General features: G+C 34.4%; 1 protein-coding gene across 3 annotated transcripts in view; it reads left to right on the top strand.

Annotated features, from left to right (window-relative positions):
- Nucleotides 1-21,781, top strand: part of LOC111053314 (potassium voltage-gated channel protein Shaw) — a 240,237-nt gene that overhangs the window by 51,708 nt on the left and 166,748 nt on the right. For 2 of the 3 annotated variants that reach the window (XM_039425067.1, XM_039425061.1), the window contains exon 2: nucleotides 4,040-4,073. The exons of the other annotated variant lie outside the window; for it this stretch is intronic. The gene's annotated coding sequence lies outside the window, so the exon portion shown is untranslated. The remainder of the gene's footprint in view (nucleotides 1-4,039; nucleotides 4,074-21,781) is intronic. 3 annotated transcript variants of the gene reach the window in all.

The following is a 21,781-nucleotide window of genomic DNA, read 5'->3' on the forward strand; positions in this document are numbered from 1 at the left end:
GAAGACTGGTTTGTAGGTTAATATAGCAAAAATACGCATCTCTAGCCCGTCTATTGAAGGTGTGGAACTGCTAAGTTGACACTTGTTGCAGAGTTGAAAATTTCACAACCAACATTGAATCTGCTATAACAATGGAAGGAAAACTTTAAGTAGTGAAATAAAACATCAAATTGAAGAGGAAACAAAGCTCTACAAATCTACAATGAGCATTCATTTTTACGATGCATTGTTGGAGAGTTGTAGGCCCTGAAACATCAAAAATAGGATTAAAAGCTGTTAACATTATGTTAACCCTGTATAACTTTACACCGACACCGACACGACAGGACAGGACATAATTCACTCTGATGAACAGTATTAGAGGAGGCTGTAGTTTTTAACTGCGCGAGGTCTACTGTTCACAGAGCTACTAGTTTTTTAATAAATAAGTGATTTTTTTAGACAAAATCCCAGTGTTTTCATTTTGGATAAATAACACAATATCTCATCAGCAACAGTATCTGAAGTGAAATTATAAGAACTTCGGTTCGAACAGAGATTCACTGATGGTCTTCCATAAATATCATAGAGAAAAAATAATGTTGATGAATTTTCATTATAAAATACTTGTATTCTTGTATACGAGAATTCTTGCATCATTCTTCTCTGTTCATATCTAGAAGGATGTCTTCGTGACATGCCAAAATCATGCTCGATCGTGAAATAATGGCTTCTAGCAAGCATCAACAGCAGGTTGATGCCAAAGAGTGAGCGAAGGGGAGAGGGAGTTGAGGTGACGTGAGATCGACAAACTGATGACATTCTATAAGCTCTCGCGATTTCCGGGAGCTGTCAATCCAGCGGCAACCGGCATCGAATCAAATCGCAGCATTCAATGTTGATAACTTTTACTCTTGCCTACTATTTGCTAAGCTCTCATAAACCAGCATTACATCAGAAACCGGATATTATCAGATATTGTTCATCTCACAAACCTGTTCATCCTTATAACTATGAAGATAATTAGAAAACGTAGTGATTAAATGATCGAGTAGTTTCTCACAATCATGCTGGAAATAAGATCTGACCTTTCTTATTGGAAGTATTGTAATGGAACATCGTACATCACTACTGCGTACTGCGTGACGATTATACACTAAAATGAACAGAATCTATCTCAACGTCATTTTGTAGTGTACAATGTATAAATATTATTCCATACTGGGCGGATAGGGATCCCTGGAAGGGATAATTATCATTGAAGAATTGATCACTTGTTCGAAAACGGAGCTATGTTGGGAGATACATATTATAATCATAATAATAATAATAGGATTTGATAACATGTAATAAAAACGAAATAAAACATTAACTTTAGCGATGGGAAATGTGAATACAATCTATCAACTTAAACCAAATAATTCATGAGAAACACAAGAAGCTGGGCAAATCTCTAGCAAATATCACCCTCTGTGAAGTACTCGTTCATTTGAGGCCTCATTGATAGAGGTCTAGTAAGAGACGTTCTATTTTGGACTTTCATAAACAACGCCATTCTGAAGCAATAAAATGGAACGTTCCAGATTGCTATTTTCTGTCGTTAAAATAATAATCTATCAATAGCAGAAGCCACGGAGTCTAAACATCACGAAATTCAGTTCAAAACAGAACTACTGATGTAGAAAGTACTGAACAGAAAAATTCCAGACTAATGTCTCAGAACGACAACAGTGCACTTTCACGCTCGTTCAAGTGCATGAAGTGAGAGGAAAAATTACAAACACGTGAAACTTTCTTTCAAAGTTTCTCATGGAAACATTTTTATTATTGGTTGTGAGGTTAGATGATTCTGTATGTATGAATTGTAATCATCTTCCTTACCTAAAGGCTATGTTTGTAGTGACTATTTCTAGAACTCGCATCCCACTATTCTTCATCATGTTATTCTTGTCACAACTCGACTCTTAGAAGATATAGAAAACTGAATCATTATAAGAAGATCCACTGCAGGGAACAACTCAATAAGGATTATTTATATCATTTCGAACACATTGATTGGTGAGGAACAACTGTTGTTCAAAGCAGCCATATTTATCTCTTTCACAAATTGTTGATACAAGCTGTAGTGGAGTTGAAATTGTTTATTCAGGAATGTTTGTATTTGAAGTTTGATATGAATGAGAAGGGGTAGCTTTCCTCCACCTAGAATCTTAGCGCACGATGAAGTGACGGGAATTGGGCAAAGTTGTTGCCAGAAGATGCTGTGTTGTTTTAGCTTCAATCTCCCACTCCCTCACTCCCACACACCTTCACCATTCCTGTCTGACGCAAAACTACGTAGCTCCATGAACCAATGACGAGCTCCCTGGCCTTCCATTCTAATAACTATGTCGTCCCATCTCCAATCTGCATAGTGATTATTAACCTATTGTTCCGACGTCCTTCACTTGCTGCTTGGAACACAATAACTTGTTCAATCAACGAATGGCGTCCACAGTTACTGTCTATGTCAATTTCACCCTATAATTAATATTTCAAGGAGCTGCGACACGTTCAATAACTCAGAGCAATGAATAACTATGCTATGAAAGAGAGAGGTAGCTGTTAACGTCTTGAGATATCTAGATAATTAATGAACATCCTATTAGTATACATGAATTAGTTGACTATATTAGTTCTCAATGTTTCAATGTAATCAATCTTATGTGATGAGCCTATCGTGAGTTCATCAGGCTGTCCTAGAAAATCAAAATTCTTCAGGAGTTATTTTTATAGTTAATAGTTAATCTTTATAGTTAACTCTTATGAGTTATCTGCATGATAATTATTGTTGATCAGGCAAATAACTGCAAAAACATGCAATATTGTTGATCATGATGAATGTTGCCTATGAACAGCGCTGATCTCACGTTTGGAGGATATTTTTGTAAAATCAAAACTTATTTTTTTCGAATCATCTTCTTAAAATTGACAAATCTTCATCCAAAAAAGTTGAATTGCAACTCTTAAAGGCTTTTGAATACCTTACGCTCTTCATTAACGTCTATTTCCTGTATCCACAGATAAATTTCAATATTTTTAGTTTATCTGTTGCGCTGTAATCCAGAAAAAAATCGTCTTCTATTTTTAATTTATAAACATTCATGACGACTATCATGAAACACTAAAGTTGAAATGCTATCAAATGAATGAATCAAGTTCTAAGAGTTCAGAAGGCGGTTGGAAACTGTTGTTCTGTTGGAAAAAAATGGGGGATTACGAGTCCCATGAGAAAGAAATATCAGAGATAAAAGTTTTACCTCACGAGTGGCATTTCAAGTACTGTCCGTCGAGAGAAAAACAAAAGAATCTGGGGGATGTCAAGGTGGAATAGATTCTTAGTAAGGAAACTACGATGATACCGGTATGAGAACATCTGGAAGAGGATAAACTGCTGTATAGTTGGAGAATAATGGCGATTGGGAGAGCAAAACCCACCTGAGTGGCCCTGAGCAAGATGGATGCTCAGCGTGCTAGAGAGCTAAAAAACATGGAAATGTATTTTTGAATGTAGTTGATGATGGGGGATAGAAAATGAGGGGAATATGACTTGTTATGATATAAAATTATTGTAGAGAATAGTTTGAATTATAGTGAATAACTCTTTTCAAACAATAAAGAGTCAATCGTTATGATATTCATGTAATCTAAAATCAGGATCGGCCTTTATTAGTTTGTAATACAGTTCGATTTGACAATCATTTTTCATTGATAATCATTGAACAGCGGAAAAATCAATAATTAATGCTGTAACATACATATTTTGTTTCCATTCTCTTCAACAAAGTAGATATAGTATTCAGGATTTTTGAAGTATCAGGCTTACTTGAATCGATTAGGCTTTTATTATTTTCTAATAAGTATGCATGTAACTGTATATAGAAGTATGGATAGCGCAATTGAATCTGTTTCTTTTGTGACAGTGAATTTTGTTTCTCAATGGTGAATTAAAATAAAAATACTGAATAAATGCTCTGCTAATGTTTTCTCATCACTGAAAATTATCTTGAAATTTTTTCAGAAGAATCACAACAAAAGGTTCTCTGTGAAATCAGGTAAGGTGAACATTTCACTTGTTTTCTTATTCCCCTCACTATTATAAAGAATGATACTTTTGAAAAATGTAAACTGTAAACCTCTATGAAACAAATCATCAAGTTTGGAATTCCATTGTATTAAATCAAGTTCTCTTGTCAAACCAATCTTCTTGTTACATTCAAAGTAAACGGTGTATGTATGTCGGGTCGTTTGGATAAGAATTTTACCATTTTTTAAAATTCAATATAACAATAATTCACAGTTCATAGTAAGCAGATCAAAGTTCTTGCATAAGCATACAAGAAATGAAATATTATTAAAAAAAGTACCGCATGATTTTTCCATGATTACATTAAAGTTTATTCATATGAGATCTGGGGTTTCAATCTTTTTTCGCGAAAATTCTGTATGTGCATATTATAATATTCGAAATATTTTTATTTAAGGATCTTCTATACAAAACTATACACACAGATGAATAGGAGTATTCTATGATGGCTCACTTGCAGGATACAAAAGAATCAAGCAAATACGAAACTATTCCACTTTTCAAAATGATAATATTCTAATTTAGAGAAGAAAACTGAAGAAATAGCAATTAATAGGCATAGATAGGCCGCCCGACGAGAAATGAGAATATGCAAAATTATTATGCCAGGGAAATCTTAAGATAACTCATCCAATTCCATTTTCCAACTTCAAGACTGTGTGAATACTGTATTTTCTCTGCAGTCTGGTTCTAATGGATTTCTCGATTGGAACTACATGGAAAACAACTAGTGAGTTAGTTCTTTATTGTTTAGCTGTTGAGAGGCATTCGACTACATGCTGAGAGAGATGGAGTTGATTATAAGGAAAGTGAATGCGGGGCGCCTCGCCACCCCCAGTGTTGTTGATGCTCTACGCATCCCCAATGAATCACATTTATTGCCGACCACTTGAGAGCTCTTACATGATAATGTGAATTCCAGAATAAACAAAACAATTATTCTAACACTCGCATACAACTCACTTACACGGCATGAACTTTAATATAATGGGTTCAATGGAATGAATCGTCTTATACCTGCATGGGATAGGAAATATTCAAGAATGTCACATAATCACGTCAGAACTACTAAACTGATGGCTTGAAATTTTGCATATAGATTCTTGATTTACTAAGGATTGTTATAGGCTTATTTTTGGTTCTTCAAGATTTCAGTACCGTACGTCAAGTTTTCAGTTTGTCAAGTGATTTAAACAGACCTTTGCGGAGCACGGGTTACCTACTACTGTTAAAAAAATCCAATTAAAAATGTATAATATTAACATCATGGTGCTTTGATTCGTTCTCTATCAAATTTTCCAATTATAAATGAAATTATTCAAGTTTAATTAATTTGCCATGACATTATAAATCAAGTATACGAATAAATTAAATGAAAATATCGATGGATACATGTATATAGTCGTGCTCAAGTTGAGTAAATTCGTATGGCTTTTGTTGGTGGGGAGTCCCTTGTGGGAAGGTCCCACCACCTGAATATATAATTTAAGCCGTCAATGGGCCATACGACTGTCATACTTCAGCCGGGACCGACAATTTAACGTGCCCATCCGATAAGTTGAGTGGAATACTTGAGATTCTCAATACACAGGAATAATAAATAAATTCTCCTGAATTAGTTGTTGACTGAGTTGCATTGCGCACTATTCTTATTACTGTTGGGCTATTTTAATTCAACACTCTTGACAAATTTTCAATGTTCACGTCCCAAGTATGTTGATGAGAATACAGTATCACATCTCAGTTCTTGAAAGATGATGGTAGTACATTGGATTTACAAGAACTAGGTCTACTATTGATCATCGTTTCTAATAGGAATGGATGCGCATCTCAGGAATGTGTTTTATTGGTATAGATTGGAACATTAATGAGGATAATATAAACAGGCTCAAGGGCAATAATTATTGTAAGTTCCCATGTATAGTGATGGATGTTCATACTTCAAATTCAAAGAATTGAATATCAACTCAAAATCATTATAAATAAGAAATTTTAAATGTGATTTATGAAGCCGATATCCTCCTGGTTGACTAGTTGGAATAAAAAAAACTCATTTGGAAACTGGAAAAATCACAAATCTGTAATATTCATGTTATCCAACAGAGAAACTGGATTGTATGTGGCTTCGGGTGTTATTTGTCATGAATCAATACTGTGCTTCTCCGCATATTCAGTACAGAATGAAATGCAATACTGTGAATGTAATGGATGCTACTCACTCAGTAATCAATAATTCCGTCTCTTCAGTGTTGCGGTTGTTTATTTAACAGTCATTCATCAATACAGTAATATGTTTTTCAGCAGTAACATAAATATGAATAGAATCATGACTGAGCGAATTTTGTCGTAAATTAAAATCTCAGTATTCTGAATGTTCTAGTTTCCAATCCCAATAGCTGACTGGAAGGACAGCAAATATAGATGACCGATAATGATACAGATGAAATCTATTCGACTTCTTGCAATCCCGTAATTTAATTGCAACTTATTCATTGTTTGTTTATTTGAAACACAAGTTTTGCATGCTTTTACAAGTTCCGTCGGTTCCGGGAGGGGCAAATAAGATTCACCCCCTGTACAACCTAAGTACTATTTCTTAGGAGTTAGTATAGGACATATATGTATATTATTTGCACTCAATATTTGTATTTTTAAAATATGATTTTTTCAAGAAATACCCATTCGAAAGAGAAATGCAGAGGAAGGAGAATAAAAACAATCCTTTTGAAATTGAGAATAAATTATTTCGAGCTAACAGATTACACACATTTCTTGGAAAATATTCAAGAATCCATCGCTCATAAAATTTGCAGTGGAGAAAGTAGGGGATTGGAAGCTGGACATTGAACGGTGGTTATATTTCTGATTGGGAGCCAAGCGGGTAATCAATCATCGGAGTTTTCTGTTGATGCCAAAAAATTGCGTTAAGGAAAGATGCTTTATATCGCTAATTTCTGAAGCTACTCAGCCTTTTCTTCTCCTCTGCTGATCGCATCAACGCAAGCTGTTTGAACAGATTAAATTCTTCTTCATTCGAAAGAATTCAATAGCGCTTCAGGTCTATTCATTCTGGAAGCCTTTTCACCTCGCTGCAAGCAAAAAATATTTCGTAGGATTTTATTAAGAGCCGTAATATCTGACGAGGTGAAAAGCAAGCGTCCTATATACTGTACTCACCCATTGTGAGTACTCAGCCCGCCTCACCTATCACAGACAACTCTCTCACTCTCACTGCCCATCACAATTAAGTCTTCTCTCTCTCGAGGTGAGAGTGTGTAATAATGGGCACCGTCTTTCAAGACTGCGTCACCCGAAACTTTCAACACACAATAGATTAGAGTGATAAATGCTCACAAAGGAGAGTTTTTGACATCCGAATTTTCATTTACGGCTCGAGTTTTCCTCATTATTTGTGGAAATTCTTCAAATTACAGAGGATTTGGAGCGTTCGCGAAGCTCAACTTGGTCTTCAAAGAGCTTATAACTCCCTCAATGATTAATATGAATGATAGATTAAATCTCTGATATAGTTCATCACATCTCCTGGCATCAAGTGGCTTTATTTAAAATAGTGATAAATTCTATGAAAGTATAGATAACGATAATGATCAATGGTTACACCAGAGTAACCATAAATAGGGTATGCTTATATTTTATCTCTGCTTATACATTCCGCAGTTTGCTGACTGCTGCATAAGAGGTCCACAAGTAATACTATGGCTTACATTTTTTTAGATAGTCCACTTTTTTAAGATGGCTCCACTTGATGGTCCACCAATTTAAAAAGCTTCAAAATAGGCTACTCCATTCCACGTTTGATAATCAATGATAATCGTAGTATGTTTCCCATGTTTAATTTTTCATATAGGGTTACCACTTTTATTGCAATCATAATAACATCAAGGTACCCTTTTTATGTTCAATGCATGACATGTTTCAGATCACCAGAGTCATTATCAAATGCAAACTCTTGCAAGCAATTTGATAATGACTCTAATGAGATTGAACATATCACGCATAAATTAAAATATAAAATATCAAAAGGATTTAATTAATGTTATTTTTATCTAGATATGTTATCAATATTTTGATAGATCTGGTGTATATGATCATGATTAAAGGTTTTAACTCGAGAGGTTTAACTAGTACTGTGGGTGGACCGTATTGTTCAAGATAATATCTTGCTGCAAAAATGAAGAATCTTGTAACCCTTAGACAATGCTCTTACTTAAATTTAATTTTGAAGGAAGCTTAAATACTCGAAATTATCTGAAACTAAGATAATGACTGTTAGTCGATAGTACTGGATCTCAACAATCAATGTACTGAATGGGAATGGATGAGAAAATTTCCCGGTGATAAAAGTCATGTTGATTTTACTTTCTCATTAGAAAAGTTCGTAATGCACAGTCTTTTTTAGAGCTCTATAAACACGTCATGAGTTATTACAAAGCAGTTTGGAACACTTTATTATGCAAATTTCTCCGTGTCAATGACTGTACGCGTATCAACTTTTCCGGGAGCGATTATCCCAAAGTGTGAAAAGTTTTGAGCAGGTGGATGGGGAATCACAGCTTAGCTTGAATTTCAGCTACAAAGTACTCAAACATATATTATCCGTGATCGTTTCACTGACCAGTCAAATATAAATTATTCATGAGCTCTTGAGATATTCCGTTTTTCGACTAGCTGCGCTTTAAAGTGATGTGCCACATGAAAATTCAAATTCATACCAGAGAATAGCAGTGGAAAGAGTAGCACGTCAGTGGAAGTACTGTCATTTCTGGCTTGATGGTAATGGTATAAAAGTCAGCTTTAGGGGAAAATTCCAGCTATTTGTCATGTGTGCGTCTGTTGAAGTAGAAAAGTTTAATATTAATGAGCTGGGTTTTGTTTGTGAGTCTAACTCGATTCAGCACAATGAAGAATAAAAATCTCAAGTGTCACGCACATTCTCTACAATTCAATTATAGTGCAATTAACAAAACAATCTTGAACTCGAATGAGCTCGATCTACAAAATGATGAAATGTTGGTAAATTTTCTTTTTTTAAATGTAAGTTTTGTCTCTCTTCTAATTCAGATTACAAATACAAATTACTGTGATTCCTTCCTGGAAATTCAAATTAAATTTGTTTCAGCATGATCAGATTAGTGTCATCATCATCATCATCATCATCATCATCATCACATCATCATTGATGATGCATTGTATAATGTGATACTAGCATAACACTGTAGCCTCACTAAACGCCTTCGTCACTAGAGAGCGAAGAAGCTAGCTGATAATCATCAATTGATATGTTTCCAAGCGGAGCTAGAATCTGACAGGTGCCTTTTCAGCAAGGGAGGGAGTCTCATTTCAAGCTGTAAGGGATGAAGTCTGCTGCTTCGATGATATTTATGAGCGATAGAACGCTTTGGCACAGCTCCTTGGTACATACTGCCAAGACTATCAAGTTATTGGCTCCTAGTTTCCCCGTCGCTAAACTGGAAAAATCCTTATTGAAATTTTAACAGCAACCGATTCCCAGCCAAGCATTTCCCTCGAATCACGAGATTCAGAACATTATTTCCTGAGTCAGTTACTGCCAACTGCCTATTACTGGAGATGACAAAAAAGCTATTCTATATTTCTCATACTTCGTTACAGGAACAAATAGTGTTGGGTTTTTTCGATCATGTGAATGAAATACACTCAACTTATCTTTCATATAAATAAATTTGAATGACATTCAACTACGGACTTTTCCACTGTAATGTTGAGCCTCAATCATTTGAACATACTCTATTAGAGAAAAAGTAGTTCAATTGAGCATATATTCAAAATCAGGTAGGAGAAATATCGTCCAACAATGTTAGTTTGGAAAAGTCAGAACTGATAGTGTTCAAACAAGTAAAAAAGTTTGAATCAGTGTTCCATCATGCAGCTTCCTGCTTGATACAGTAATCGAATATTAATTCGTTTCCGAACTTAAATTGAAAAACTATATTCTAGATAGAGTTCCCTAGCTCAATCAGTGCTGATGGAGGAACGTCTTGTGCAAGAACAACGGATTGAAGCTCATCACTTTAGTAAACCTTTTATACTGATTTCCCAACTTCTAAAGCACATGAAGAAAGACTCAAACTCGTTTTGTAAGAAACAACATTCGGTTCAACTTTGTTTTTGTTTCAAACTAAAGACGAAAGGAATAAACTCAATGTGCGATTTATTTTGTTTTAGTTCCTTCCTATTCAACTGAAGTAAGTCTTTCAAGAACAGAAATATATGGACAATCTAAGGACTGACTCTCAATCATTTAAATGCTCTTAAAATGTAAAATGAGTTCTAAGTTTCAATCGAGAGTCCTCACGATCCCATTCTGAATCAATCACTTCTCAAAGTATAAAAAAATGACAAATTCATCATAATATATTAATTTCAGGCTCTCTTATAAATAAACCTGTTGTTTGCCTTGCACTTCCTGCAAAGGATTATGGAGGATTTATTGTGATATTGAATACATGAGTGCCCACCCACAGAGGAAGGGAGCGAAGATCCAATGTTTTACACGGAAAAGCGGCTCTAGGTTTATTAGCAGAAAGCCTTTAATGACAATACAAAAGGCTTTTGATTGTTTCTGGAAATAGTTATCAACTTTTTCAAATAAATGAGTTTGAAGGAAGCACATATCATTTTATGATATTTTGGTTAGGGATAGGAAAATATGCATGTAGAAAGGGCTACCAAAGCTCAAGAACATCTCTTCTAATCCACCTGTCTGATATAACTGCCCACCCATCGTTATTGCGGGATAAAAAAATAGAAGAAAAAACAATAACAATTCAACTACCTACACTTCTGATTTCATTTTCCATTATCATGATATTACTAGAATCTTCTAGAAGCTCGCAATGAGAAAAACTATATTATCTCAATATCAAGTAACGATGTTACACATATATTCCAGCATACTAATAGCATGTATGTCGAACATGAATTGCACAGAACTGTATATTTTATAAAATGATAGCCAGAAAATTTGGAGAATTAATAACGTATAATACAAACCATTCTACAGTACCTCAGTTTTTGCTTGGACTTGATAATTTTATTATGAAGAAGCAGTGAATTGGATCATCCCGACTGGCTTTTGTTCTGAATGATTTTGAAATTCGAGCCGGAATGGGATGATGGATTGCCAGTGCTTGAATGCGTCCTGCGATTCGAATGTGTGAATCCTGTTTCACGTGTGGATCAACGGAAACTTTCAACAATTTCGCGTGGAATCAGGTAGAGAATTCGCGCATCATATAGCAGGAATGGTGACTGTGAACCTTTTGCAAAACTCGAATGTTCGAATAATGATTTGAAACTATTCTTGGCTTCTGAGTAGTTCATGCTGAGCTTCTGAGTAGAGTTGCAGCTTGACTTTTGAAGCTAATGACAATTTTTTTTAACAAAGTAACTAGTAAATTTATCGGACATGAGTAGAAGATAAAAATGTACGGTACAATTATTTTGAAGGCTATAACGTCATCAGAGATCATAATTTTACCAATATGCTCCATCGAATAGCCTTTTGTAAATTTTTTTCAAGTTTGGAAACTTATGAATCAATTGTATTTTCATTCGGAAGCTTACTTATTCTCTGATCCTGTCTCGTTTTAAAGATAGAATTGGTTTGGCTTTTTGTTGGTTGGGAATACCTTATGGACAGATTCCTCCTTGTCGTCGTCGTCTTCTTACAAGGATTGGGCAATTTGCCTGTTCCACCTTGTCTAAATATAATTCGTCAATGGGCCTTACGACTATCATACTTCAGCCAGAACCGACAATTTAACCTGGCCATTCGATCACACGAGAGTGACTTGTGAAAACTTTGCCCCATTGTGATTTAGCTCAAGAGATTTGACTATATCGTAATTTTATCACCTCTCATTTGACAGTCATAGTAGAATTGACTTTTAAACCCAAGTTCTTCCTCGAATCTAAACAGTTGGTCTTTCAGAGATGGCTCTGATAGGAGAAGTTGCGAGATAATGTTGCATTGATCTTGGTTCTACTAAATGCAACATTCTTGAATGATCTTGTTTGTGCCGATACATGGTTCTAAACAACATTGCATAGAACTAATAGAAGCTTCATAATTCTAACGAGTTCTCGATACAGTATGAGATGAATCTATTCCAACAATAAATCCATTTTCAGCAATTGTTCCGAGATGACTGATGATTGTGGCTATCATCAAAAGAGCATCACTCATCACTCATTCGACATCCGAAAGAACTCTTGTCAATAAAATTGATGTGACTAGACAAGTGAATGATTATTGTGCAGTTTGCTCACTGACATGACAGCTACACTCTTCTCCAGTCTTTCTCGCATCGATTTCCTCCCATATAACAATGAAAATAATGCTCCCACATGACATGAATGCACTTTTCAAGATATTCCTTGTTATCATGAATATTTCATATTCCCTGTGGATTATCATGAATATTCTACTGAAGACACTTTTATCAATAATGGATAGCAGAATATTATATTTTTCATTACGTTTTCGTTCTATTAGTTTGAACAACTGCATGTGAGTGATATTGAAAAATATAGCATTTCAATCAATGGTCGTTTGATTTTGTTATTTCAATCTTTTATATAACTTTTTGAATAAAAAATAAGCTATTCAATTCCATGCAAAGGTTATTCATTCATTATGATTTTTGTCAAAGCAACCAATATTCTACTATCATCAATTTATTCAAAGCTATTACCAAAAACATTGAAATAGATCAGACGTCTGAATTTAATGTGGGCGTGAATTCCAGTGGACGTGGGAAGCAATCATCATTTTTTCCTATTAAATAATAACTAGAACAGATTTTATTCGATAATCAAATATAGGTGAAATAAAAGCGATATTGTCAGTTCCAATATCGCATTATTTTACCTTAATGTGGAGGAATTACATAATATCTCTGTTCATAGTGTAAATTCAAAGATAGTTCATATCAATACAACTAGGTACTGTCTCTCTAGAAGCACATTCCATATTTCCGTACCGTACATTCCATATTTATGGCAGTTTTGGTTGGTTCCACTTCAATTCTCATCATATACTCAACATATATTGACAACATCTCTATTTCTTGACATTTCATATCGATTTCACCCTAAATAAGTTGTGATATGGATGGAGTTATTTGTTCAATGATAATTTATATACAGATAAATCAAATTCCACATCGAATAATGAAAAATTAGAGGTGTTTTACTATCATCGTAAGATTAATCCAATTTTGTTATTATACTAGTTTTTTTTTCAATTTGCCGCAGTTTTTCAGACTCATAAAAGAAGAAACTCTCCCAGAGATTTCGTTTTCGGATTGTCCTTTTTAAAACAATTGGATATTGAATTTGAAAATTTGTGTAGATGTTCACATACCATTTCATAAGTGAAGAACAGTTGGACGTACATGATAAACATTTTGATACGATAGAAATATTAATATCGGACTTAATTTCATCTGACTCATGAACGGTGGATAACTGAAATGAAAAGTCCTGAACACTGAAATCCCAGCCTCAGTATTCCCAAGGTGCATGAGAGAAAGTGTTAAAATAGAAAATTGTTTGGCTTCCCCCTGGAAGTATAGACCTATGGTAACCATGCTCTCTCTAAACGGAGTTAGTTCAAATACAGGCTACCATGTAAGATTTTCTTTCCTCCGAGAGTTTCGAGAGAGAGGGAGTGAGAGTGCGCGAGTGAGACCTGCAATGACCTAGAGAGAAATGCTCTTCATGTTTCTGAGCTCAACGCTTCACAAAGGCGAAATCATGAAAAATTAGAGAACGCTTTTGACGGTAGGAGCGGAAATTCAACCCTTTTCATTTGATGTCAGACTTATCTTCAGAGCACTAGAGAGACGCGTCAGGGCTTAATTGTCCTCATGAGATTGGAACTCTGTGAAAGGACGGCCAAGAAAATCACTTGCCACTGCCCTTTCAACACCAAAACCTCTAAATCTGATATCAAGACCATGCAAACACCTGAGATTAAAGAAATTGCCTTAGACTACTAGTCTAATAAACATCTCCAAACCTCCTCACAACTAAAGCTGCTCAAGAGTCTTACATTTGCCTGCACTTGACAGTTTTTGTTACAAACATTTCTCAAATAACAAGATGAAAAATAGTGCTATTCTTTTGAAGCACTGTATTCCTTATTCATAAAGAATTTTCACTGCTCAACTTTTCCGAACGTTTATTTCTCAATTTTAAAAACTGTAGTCTACTGACTTTGTGAGCCTCAATTCTCATTTTTCCAACCCTCATCAACCAGATACTTCTCTTCTTCTTCTCCCTCTATTTTCCTCACCATTCTAATCTCTCATCATCAATGCAAGAGAAATTGAATTTGTTTTCCAAAGAAGATAAGCATTAGTACTCGCATCATCATCATCATCATCATAATCATCATCGATGAAGCTTCGGCTATCAACATAGCAAATTCATTATTCAGCTATCTCTTTCTATTCTTTCTCACGTACCTTCAATTAGTTTATGATTCCTTTGTTCTGGCAATATTCCCTCTTTCATCTGTTTAACCTGTGAATTTCTCATCATGGAAATGTAATACACTCCGACCTCTGTGCAGGTATACTCAAATTAATTCTGCCCCGTCCGCTAACCACTGGCAAAACACACCCCGGATAATGTAATGCGTGTAGGCTGCTATGGTGAGATTCACTTTGATCTGTCAGTAATCCCCATCACTGAGCATTCATGCTTTACATTAAACCAATGCTGACTGATCCATGTAGCTGCCTTGCTCGCCTACAGCAACAAATTCTACAAATACAACTTGAACACACAAAGTGGTTACACATGCATGCCTCGTATAGCAGCTGCATCAGCAGCATGAGCAGCAAAAGGAAAGCATAGCAATATTATAAAGCACTTTGCTCTATGATAATCGATATCCTGTTTATACAATCAGGCAAGAATGCAAGCTACCAACATGCATTAGGTATTGTAATTCAGATATGGCCTGTTTAAACTACATGTGAAACGGTATAATATGCAATGTTGTGCATTTTATAATATATTAATTATGTACTAAAATGCATGCCTATATGATGCTCTAGATTGGTGGTTGAATAGGGTTTCTCAGCTATCAGAACTTACTGGTATTCACAGAACAAAATTGATTTCTTTTCATTAAAGCGAATTGAAGGATAAATTCCAGCAGTTAAATATTGTAATGGATGAACCGAATAATATAACTATTTGATTTGATTTTGATTATGCTTAGAAACTCATCGCGAAAAATTTTAGTGCTTTCCTACTACAGCCAGGCATAAAAAAGACAGTCTCTAAAAAAATATAAATGAAAATACTAAATATATTCAGCGATTCTTGGAATTCTCATGAAATATGATACTTTTTCGGACTGGAACAATGAGACCAAGATAATAATATTTTTCTCTGAATAAAGACTGTGCTTCTATATTCTAGTTGACAGCAGTTGACAGAAGAGTTGTTTTGATGTATTACATTGCGGATACTTAAGAATAACGTTCTAGTCATAGCTCACATCATGAATATTTCAAATCAGGAAAATCCTACATCCATTATTATCATCATACATTCTCGAAAATTTCTCCCTCATAATATTTTCCTCCAGTTCTTCACCAACATTCTCCGAATTACCCTAAACTGATTGACTAATTTCAATTCATCTTGGAGTATTTAGAAATCATGGGCATGGATCAACTCCTCAATCAACCACTTTTACTGCCAACCAATTCTACAATAGTTATTGAATTTTGTAATATTTTTTGAATCCTTGTAGTGAATCATTCCTCTTTAGAAATTAATGCATCCAAAAATCGTGAGAGCATGGTCATGAATCAGCTTCTCAATAAGGAGTTCCTAGTGTCGACCTATTCTACTCATGCTATTAAGTTTTACAGTTCGATTCTACTGTCTTTTTTATGTCTTGTAGTAGGTAATCTTTTCTCAACATAGTCAGAAAGCAGCATTTCATTACGTAACACTCTATGAGTTGGGAGAGAACTTAATCAGTTTTACCAACTCCTACAAATAAAGTTAATCCAACTTTTTCTACTGCTATTAATGCATCGATTATATAATATACATGAAGCTACTCAAGACGCATGATAAGTGAATAGTAATATTTTATATTCATTATTCCTATTAACATATTACATCTCAACATTATTCCTAGAGACTATAACAACTCATAAACTTCATAACTGTCTTCAGCACCTCTCATTTTCCAAGTGAATTCTTTTTCAATCTTTTTCCAATCATTTACTAATTCCATTATGATTCATTGCAATTAGAGAATAGAGTTATACCAGAGTAAACGACCTCTATGGATCGTCATCTTTCGCATAACGTGATGAAGGGATGCTTCCTTAGATGTAGGAAAGGATTACTTCTAAAGTTCATACTAAACTTAACTCAGTCTAGGGATGGACCTTATTCATGATCTCAGACTCATTGAAAGCTGTTCAATGATTTGAAAAATTTTAATTATTATATTGCTTCACATTTTTTTCACAATTTGCAAAGAGTCACTTGTTATTGAGTATCACTTGAACTCTGATACAACATTCCATATTCCAGTAATAATCTGTCACTTGGGATGTCAGTTTGGGATATCGGTGTCCAGGCTATTGCGAAAGCGTTTAATTTGCATCTGAATTGTGTGGCTAATCTAGCAGCTGTCATCCTCACTGGATAAGCGGTTCCAACTAACGCCTGTCTCTCTTGCTCATCACTTGTTCCCAATTACATCCCTCCTGTCAGAATATCTTCGAGAATTATTGCTGTCAGATAAATAACCAGTATAGATAGATAACCCATTTGCAATTATGCGATAGCTTTGCAAATTGTAATGTTTTGGGCTTCCCAAGTGACGTAATGCTGCATTCGTAAATTATTATTGAATTTCACACCTCTTTTCTGCATCATTGAATTACTTTATAAAAATGATAGTTTCTTAATGAAGTCAAGTCAAGTTAAGTCATGTTAAATCAAGCTTTATTTCATTGGATAAACTATATTATTTTTCAATGTCATCTATTGCTAGAATCTAAACATATTATAATGAGATCCACAATGTTTATATGAAGACATTAGTGTTAAAATATGTGGAATAAGCGAACATAGACACTGATGTATCCGTTCGTTCGCTGGGTTGGATTCTAACAAGTCTACAAATAACAATCCACAAAGGCAGGAAGAGGGAGTTCTGAAATGAAAAACGATCCAGCAAAGGAAGTGGAAATTTCAACCAGTAGATCAGAAGGCCTATTTCAATTTCTGACGTATCTTAAGGAGAGTAGTAGAATAGGGTAATAATCAATATTGATGAATAGTCAGAGATAATTCAAACAAGTAAACAGAGGAACAAGAAAACAGCACGTAATGACAAATAAAACACATCACTCTACATATCAATTCAATATTACAGTACATTACATCAGAATTAACTAAGAATTTTTAAGCTATAACCTTCCTGATTATTCGAAATAGATATTATGGTGATGAAATGGTAGTATAAAACAAGGTTGATGTTTTACCCTTATATTGAAAAAACACTTATAATTGCTACAGTGTATCATGTATACATGATATCATGATACATGCTACATGTATCACTTGTGAGTCTAACTAAAAATATATTGTGACAAAGCATGACAAGTTGTAATACATCCATGATGTATGACTTCATTATAGCACTAATTCACAGTAGTTGACAGTTGATCTAAAAATTCGACCACATAGGCAGCTATATGAATTATAAATACCTTCATTTGGCCAATTGGCAATTTTTGCAAGTAGGCATGAAACTTTGATGCAAAAGTTATATAAGGCGCGACAAAAACGGATTCTTTCCGACCCGGTGGCCCAGATGAGATGAGCTCCAACTTTTCTCATCATCCTATATGACGAATGCAAATTGGAGTTGCAGAAATGTTTAATAAGTAGCGCCGCCTTATCTCGCCTTACTCCATGAACATTTTTATTCAGGAGAGCATCAACAATGGAAAAGTGATGGAAGTGAGCTGTCTAATCCAATTCGGAAAGTTGCCTTTCCGATGCGAAAGTTATTAAGGAATCACAAGAAGAAGAGAGGCGCTCTAAGGGAATGCACGATGGATGAAGCCATGGAAGGTGAGAGAACATTACTCCAAGTTAGCTTGATACTTATTTCAAGTTAAAACTTCCACAGTTGAATTGACTATGATTTATGAATGAACAATAATTTATCTGTCCACCACAAGGAGATAAGGAGCAGACAAGAGCTCATTGTGTTTTACAGCTTTAAAGGTAATCTATTCCACAAAGCTCCACTCTTTGTGTGTGAGACAGTTTCCATAGAATCTCTCTTCAACAATAGACATTATTCTACTTCGACTCATTTTTCATTCACGACCACTCTCTGTTATTACCACAAACGGCACAAATCATAGACTAGTTTTGGGCTAGGCCTGTTGATCTCGCCCAGTCTTATCTCTATTTTGAATTTGTGTATTGATAAATAAATAGATAATATCGGGGACCGAGCTTCGCTCTGGAGTACAGAAGCATAAAAAATTTATTACGAAAGAAGAAATTATAATAACATTCATAATGTTCTATCTAATCACAGTAAATTGAGATTAATTCCCAGAGGAATGAAAAAATTTCCCTCCAAAGGCCCAGTTCACAAAAGCCAGTTAAATTTTAATCCTGATTAACTTCACCTGAACCAAATCAGAGAAGACCATTTCAAAAAGATGGATCTACTGGATTGAAAATAGCCCAGCTTTTTTGCAACCGGCACTAAGTACCTGATTGAATGATTACAAAAGTTCAACAGCTTAGTCAAATTTTTGACACAGTCCCACACACATGAACTCGCTCACTCACTTCCATCACCTACAGCCGACGAAATAATTATTATCAGCAGCTTTTCCAAGTATGAATAATAATTATCCTTTTAATGTCCTTCAGCGGGTTTTCCCAGGGATGAGACGTAGTGCAATCGAATCTTTATATTATAAACCTACTGTGCTCTGAATTTCGTGAGAATCGTTAGAGCCGTTTTCGAGATCTGTTGAAATACAAACATATAAACATCTAAACATCTAATCATATAAACAGAAGTTGCTCGTTTAATAGTATAGGATATGAATAAGTTGATAAATAAAATTTTTAAATTAATTTTCAAAATATTTGGAAATATTTCCTTTTGATAATAAAGTACAAATGAAACTTTTATATTTAAAAGTTTAAACATAAACATAAATTATGTTTATCACAATAATTTATGATTATGATAAAATTATTTATCATGAATTATAAATTTATAAATGTATATAATTTATAGATTCAAAAAATTTATAAATTTTTATAAGTGTAAAAGAAAATCATAATCTATACTTATAAAATTCTTATCTCACTGACTCACTGACTCACTGATCACGATTTCTGGAAAACTACTGGATGGATTGCAACAAAACTTAGAATATAGCTTCCTCGGTGCTCACTAAGAAATCTTTTGGCGATATTTCAACTCTAAGGGTGGTTTTCAAGGGTTTAAAGTTCGGCATTTAGCATGTATATTCTTCTTCTCCCAATCTCTTAATTATAATTGATATGGCCATACCATATGTTACTATAGACCTATAATCTAGAGAGAGTACCTATTCGAAACAGTTGATAACTGGCAACAAACAATTAATAATTTTGTCAGATTGGCATTAAGTTGAGATTATTTCATTAGGTTGGCACCAAGTTGAAGAATTAATTAAAATGCATTTATCGAGAACAAATTGATTGGGCACTGCTGCTATGCTGCTTCAATCAGAGCTATTTCTGGGAGTATAGATAATTTTTATTTTTCATAAAACAAACTTTTATGACGGGAGTTGCTTCTATAAATTATTGATCCTATTCTATCAAGACTAATTTTGTTTGTATATCCGACAGATCGCGAAAACTGCTCAAAGGGGTATTTTAAAAACTTCAGAAGTGTCCGTCCAAATCCGGCCAAAATTTAACTTGGGCGAAAGAAAGGGGTTATTTATTAAAACGGCCAAATAGCTGTTGCTTTTCCTAATGTGAAAATATCTTGCATAGAAGTAAGGCGCTTCCCCCATGAATCAATTATTCCCAAACATTGATTGTTTTACCAAAGAAAATATAAGGTAGCTTTCGATAAAAATATTGGAGAATATTTATAACAGTTCGTTGACTGTCAGTATTCCTCATTAATAGCATCAATGCTCCCCTTTCAAACAATGCTGACACATTGATGTGAATCTTACCATAATCTGGTTACTTTAGATGAAGAAAATAATGTTGATGATCGCTACTGTTTCAATTTCAATCATGTTTGACATTTCTGCTTTTGATGCCAGCTGTTATTATTATGTGAAATAAGCTCTCATTGAATGAAATAATCATAATCATTGAAGTCAATAATTATACTAAAAAAGCAATTTGTTTGAATATGAGTGTTTGTGGATATAAATATGTATCTATGTCGGACGGATCTCGAGAACGGCTCTAACGATTTTGATTGAATATAATGTGCTTCCAACAAAAAACATTATTTTGGAACAGGTCTCAACTCTGGGATAATTCGTTGAACTACCAAGAGAAAGGATTATTGGTCCCTCAAGTAGCATCTGATCAGAAATAAGTTTTCTATAGTCTGTTGAAAACGAGAGAAAGTGTAAGCAAATAAAAAACATTATAATAGCTGTGGTTGAGTTACCAAATTTGGCAACCTTAATTTAAAACATTGCAGTATTCATGGGACATCTGGAAGAATAGGTTCAAAAAGTGACAGGATGATAGCAAAAGAAATTTAAAATCGATCTCTCCAAACATATGGTAGTTGAATGTGATGTTCATTGTGAGGTGATAGAAATTCTACTGATTTCTTCAGCTTCTGTTGTGTTGGTTCCTCTGTTACTCTATGATGGTACGCAGCCATGGCCTTGAGAGAGACAGTTGCACTGGCTGTTAATTCATAATCCGGACTAAATACCACGAGAACCAGAGAAGCCTTCTATTAAAAAAAAACCCTGCTCTGATGAACTCTCATGAAATTTAATCCTGATTGAAATTGAACATGCTTTTGTGCTGGGCCTGATATTTTCATGTTTCAAAATTAGCTAAAAACTAGATCGAAAAAAACATAATATTCCATCAGCTGTTCCTATTTCCTTTCATGATGCTATTACGACACAAGACAAACCTATTGATATTGATAGATCACAAGTAAATTGTAAAGTTGTCAATTAAGATAGAAATTAAATTGAGTTACATGTTAGTTTACATGCAAATTTTCATCCCTAAGCTTTTGGTTTCAAGCTAAGATCAAACAAAGAAATCATATTATAATGGTAGTCAATAACCGAAACAATTGAATTAACTCTATTCAGATTTATGCAAATCCACATTAAAATGATCCCACTCTAATATTTATGATAGTAAAGTTTAGGACATGAGGAATCAGCCACAATAAATGTTATATTAACTATTATGAATGGACTCTTATGTATGAATGGACTTCCATGTAAGAAAGAATCAGTGGATTGGCTGCTTTTACACTCTTGGATAAGTGAAACGAAAAGTAAGCGACAGGCTATGCCAAAAATTCCAGAA

This window comes from Nilaparvata lugens, chromosome 1 (assembly GCF_014356525.2).
Source record: "Nilaparvata lugens isolate BPH chromosome 1, ASM1435652v1, whole genome shotgun sequence".
Taxonomy (NCBI): domain Eukaryota; kingdom Metazoa; phylum Arthropoda; class Insecta; order Hemiptera; family Delphacidae; genus Nilaparvata; species Nilaparvata lugens.